This window comes from Canis aureus, chromosome 21, assembly GCF_053574225.1.
Source record: "Canis aureus isolate CA01 chromosome 21, VMU_Caureus_v.1.0, whole genome shotgun sequence".
NCBI lineage: Eukaryota > Metazoa > Chordata > Mammalia > Carnivora > Canidae > Canis > Canis aureus.
The window spans coordinates 58344350-58349626 of NC_135631.1; positions in this window are offsets into that span (position 1 = coordinate 58344350).

A 5277-nucleotide genomic window follows, 5' to 3' on the forward strand; every position below is an offset into this window, starting at 1 on the left:
ATGGCAGTGAGAAGGTAGCAGTATTCTGAGTCAGGAGGTTCCAAGATTACCAGTCGACTGCACCTGGGGATACCCTCCAGGTCTGCATTGTTACCCTGCGTCTCAGAAGCCTCTGGCAAACGTCTCTGCTGAAGACCTGCGAAACTCACTCTGCAGGCAGTGTGGAACTGTGAGGGACTGAGGCTGAGCTCAACTCTCAGAAGTAAGATGGTTTTGGACAAGGCTTTCAGCTACCCTCTCACGTATGGAACTTAGTATGTAGCACCAGTCTTCCACAGGAATTACTACGAAATCGCTGAACTGAGCTTGGAGGCACTAGTCTTGTGTGCCGGGTGATTCCAATTACCTCTCGCAGCACTTCCGTCAAACAGCGAGCCTAGGCCTTTTAGAAGCCAAGAGTACCAGCAGTCTGGATGGGAGGTACAGGCCATAAGCTCAACTCTCAGAAGTGTGTATGCATGGGAGGCAGATGTCTGCTACCCACTCGGACATGGGAGTTGGAACCTAACTACACTGTGATTGAAGAAGGCCATTGGAAATCGCTGTATTCAACTCAGATACACGGGAGTTCAGGCCAAGTGCTCACACATGCTTTTCCCACAACCTCACCCCGCCACTAACATTATGATGTTAGCAGCTACCCCTACAGTCAGGCAGGATGCGGGAGTGTTCTGCCCTGTCCTCAGCTCTCACAGGGAAGCATGTCTTGAAGCCAGCTGTCAACTAGCTTCATTCCTATGGCAGTGAGAAGGTAGCAGTATTCTGAGTCAGGAGGTTCCAAGATTACCAGTCGACTGCACCTGGGGATACCCTCCAGGTCTGCATTGTTACCCTGCGTCTCAGAAACCTCTGGCAAACGTCTCTGCTGAAGACCTGCGAAACTCACTCTGCAGGCAGTGTGGAACTGTGAGGGACTGAGGCTGAGCTCAACTCTCAGAAGTAGATGGTTTTGGACAAGGCGTTCAGCTACCCTCTCACGTATGGAACTTAGTATGTAGCACCAGTCTACCACAGGAATTACTAGGAAATCGCTGAACTGAGCTTGGAGGCACTAGTCTTGTGTGCCGGGTGATTCCAATTACCTCTCCCAGCACTTCCGTCAAACAGCGAGCCTAGGCCTTTTAGAAGCCAAGGGTACCAGCAGGCTGGCTGTGGAGATACAGGCCATAAGCTCAACTCTCAGAAGTGTGTATGCATGGGAGGCAGATATCTGCTACCCACTCGGACATGGGAGTTGGAACCTAGCTACACTGTGATTGAAGAAGGCCATTGGAAATCGCTGTATTCAACTCAGATACACGGGAGTTCAGGCCCAGTGCTCACACATGCTTTTAACGCAACCTCTCCCAGCCACTAACATTAGGATGTTAGCAGCTACTCCTACAGTCAGGCAGGATGCGGGAGGGTTCTGCCCTGTCCTCAGCTCTCACAGGGAAGCATGTCTTGAAGCCAGCTGTCAACTAGCTGCATTCCTATGGCAGTGAGAATGTAGCAGTACTCTTTGTCAGGAGGTTCCAAGATTACCACTCTACTGCACCTGGAGATACCCTCCAGGTCTGCATTGTTAACTTGTACTCAGAAGCCTCTGGCAATCGTCTCTGGTGAAGACGTGTGAAACTCACTCTGCAGGCAGTGTGGAAGTGTGAGGGACTGAGGGTGTGCTCAACTCTCAGAAGATGGATGGTTTTGGACAAGGCGTTCAGCTACCTTCTCACATATGTAACTTAGTATGTAGCACATGTCTCCCACAAGAATTACTGGGAAATCGTGAATTGAGCTTGGAGGCACTCGTCTTGTGTGCCGGGAGATTCCAATTACCTCTCCCAGCACTTCCGTCAAACAGCGAGCCTAGGCCTTTTAGAAGCCAAGGGTACCAGCAGGCTGGCTGTGGAGGTACAGGCCATAAGCTAAACTCTCAGAAGTGTGTATGCATGGGAGGCAGATGTCTGCTACCCGCTCGTACATGGGATTTGGAACCTAGCTACACTCTGGTTGAGGAAAGCCGTTGGAAATCGCTGTATTCAACTCAGATACAGGGCAGTTCAGGCCCAGTGCTCACACATGCTTTTCCCGCAACCTCTCCCAGCCACTAACATAAGGATGTTAGCAGCTACTCCTACAGTCAGGCAGCATGCGGGAGGGTTCTGCCCTGTCCTCAGCTCTCACAGGGAAGCATGTCTTGAAGCCAGCTGTCAACTAGCTTCATTCCTATGGCAGTGAGAAGGTAGCAGTATTCTGAGTCAGGAGGTTCCAAGATTACCAGTCGACTGCACCTGGGGATACCCTCCAGGTCTGCATTGTTACCCTGCGTCTCAGAAACCTCTGGCAAACGTCTCTGCTGAAGACCTGCGAAACTCACTCTGCAGGCAGTGTGGAACTGTGAGGGACTGAGGCTGAGCTCAACTCTCAGAAGTAAGATGGTTTTGGACAAGGCGTTCAGCTACACTCTCACGTATGGAACTTAGTATGTAGCACCAGTCTACCACAGGAATTACTAGGAAATCGCTGAACTGAGCTTGGAGGCACTAGTCTTGTGTGCCGGGTGATTCCAATTACCTCTCCCAGCACTTCCGTCAAACAGCGAGCCTAGGCCTTTTAGAAGCCAAGGGTACCAGCAGGCTGGATGTGGAGATACAGGCCATAAGCTCAACTCTCAGAAGTGTGTATGCATGGGAGGCAGATGTCTGCTACCCACTCGGACATGGGAGTTGGAACCTAGCTACACTGTGATTGAAGAAGGCCATTGGAAATCGCTGTATTCAACTCAGATACACGGGAGTTCAGGCCCAGTGCTCACACATGCTTTTCCCGCAACCTCTCCCAGCCACTAACATTAGGATGTTAGCAGCTACTCCTACAGTCAGGCAGGATGCGGGAGGGTTCTGCCCTGTCCTCAGCTCTCACAGGGAAGCATGTCTTGAAGCCAGCTCTCAACTAGCTGCATTCCTATGGCAGTGAGTAGGTAGCAGTACTCTGAGTCAGGAGGTTCCAAGATTACCACTCTACTGCACCTGGAGATACCCTCCAGGTCTGCATTGTTAACTTGTACTCAGAAGCCTCTGGCAATCGTCTCTGGTGAAGACGTGTGAAACTCACTCTGCAGGCAGGGTGGAAGTGTGAGGGACTGAGGGTGTGCTCAACTCTCAGAAGTAAGATGCTTTTGGACAAGGCGTTCAGCTACCTTCTCACATATGGAACTTAGTATGTAGCACATGTCTCCCACAAGAATTACTGGGAAATCGTGAATTGAGCTTGGAGGCACTCGTCTTGTGGGCCGGGAGATTCCAATTACCTCTCCCAGCACTTCCGTCAAACAGCGAGGCTAGGCCTTTTTGAAGCCAAGGGTACCAGCAGGCTGGATGTGGAGGTTCAGGCCATAAGCTCAACTCTCAGAAGTGTGTATGCATGGGAGGCAGATGTCTGCTACCCGCTCGTACATGGGATTTGGAACCTAGCTACACTCTGGTTGAGGAAAGCCGTTGGAAATCGCTGTATTCAAATCAGATACACGGGAGTTCAGGCCCAGTGCTCACACATGCTTTTCCCGCAACCTCTCCCAGCCACTAACATAAGGATGTTAGCAGCTACTCCTACAGTCAGGCAGCATGCGGGAGGGTTCTGCCCTGTCCTCAGCTCTCACAGGGAAGCATGTCTTGAAGCCAGCTGTCAACTAGCTGCATTCCTATGGCAGTGAGAAGGTAGCAGTATTCTGAGTCAGGAGGTTCCAAGATTACCAGTCGACTGCACCTGGGGATACGCTCCAGGTCTGCATTGTTACCCTGCGTCTCAGAAGCCTCTGGCAAACGTCTCTGCTGAAGACCTGCGAAACTCACTCTGCAGGCAGTGTGGAACTGTGAGGGACTGAGGCTGAGCTCAACTCTCAGAAGTAAGATGGTTTTGGACAAGGCGTTCAGCTAACCTCTCACGTATGGAACTTAGTATGTAGCACCAGTCTACCACAGGAATTACTAGGAAATCGCTGAACTGAGCTTGGAGGCACTCGTCTTGTGTGCCGGGAGATTCCAATTACCTCTCCCAGACTTCCGTCAAACAGCGAGCCTAGGCCTTTTAGAAGCCAAGTGTACCAGCAGGCTGGCTGTGGAGGTACAGGCCATAAGCTCAACTCTCAGAAGTGTGTATGCATGGGAGGCAGATGTCTGCTACCCGCTCGTACATGGGATTTGGAACCTAGCTACACTCTGGTTGAGGAAAGCCGTTGGAAATCGCTGTATTCAACTCAGATACACGGGAGTTCAGGCCCAGTGCTCACACATGCTTTTCCCGCAACCTCTCCCAGCCACTAACATAAGGATGTTAGCAGCTACTCCTACAGTCAGGCAGCATGCGGGAGGGTTCTGCCCTGTCCTCAGCTCTCACAGGGAAGCATGTCTTGAAGCCAGCTGTCAACTAGCTGCATTCCTATGGCAGTGAGAAGGTAGCAGTATTCTGAGTCAGGAGGTTCCAAGATTACCAGTCGACTGCACCTGGGGATACCCTCCAGGTCTGCATTGTTACCCTGCGTCTCAGAAGCCTCTGGCAAACGTCTCTGCTGAAGACCTGCGAAACTCACTCTGCAGGCAGTGTGGAACTGTGAGGGACTGAGGCTGAGCTCAACTCTCAGAAGTAAGATGGTTTTGGACAAGGCGTTCAGCTACCCTCTCACGTATGGAACTTAGTATGTAGCACCAGTCTACCACAGGAATTACTAGGAAATCGCTGAACTGAGCTTGGAGGCACTAGTCTTGTGTGCCGGGTGATTCCAATTACCTCTCCCAGCACTTCCGTCAAACAGCGAGCCTAGGCCTTTTAGAAGTCAAGGGTACCAGCAGGCTGGCTGTGGAGATACAGGCCATAAGCTCAACTCTCAGAAGTGTGTATGCATGGGAGGCAGATGTCTGCTAAACACTCGGACATGGAAGTTGGAACCTAGCTACACTGTGATTGAAGAAGGCCATTGGAAATCGCTGTATTCAACTCAGATACACGGGAGTTCAGGCCCAGTGCTCACACATGCTTTTCCCGCAACCTCTCCCAGCCACTAACATTAGGATGTTAGCAGCTACTCCTACAGTCAGGCAGGATGCGGGAGGGTTCTGCCCTGTCCTCAGCTCTCACAGGGAAGCATGTCTTGAAGCCAGCTGTCAACTAGCTGCATTCCTATGGCACTGAGAAAGTAGCAGTATTCTGAGTCAGGAGGTTCCAAGATTACCACTCTACTGCACCTGGAGATACCCTCCAGGTCTGCATTGTTAACTTGTACTCAGAAGCCTCTGGCAA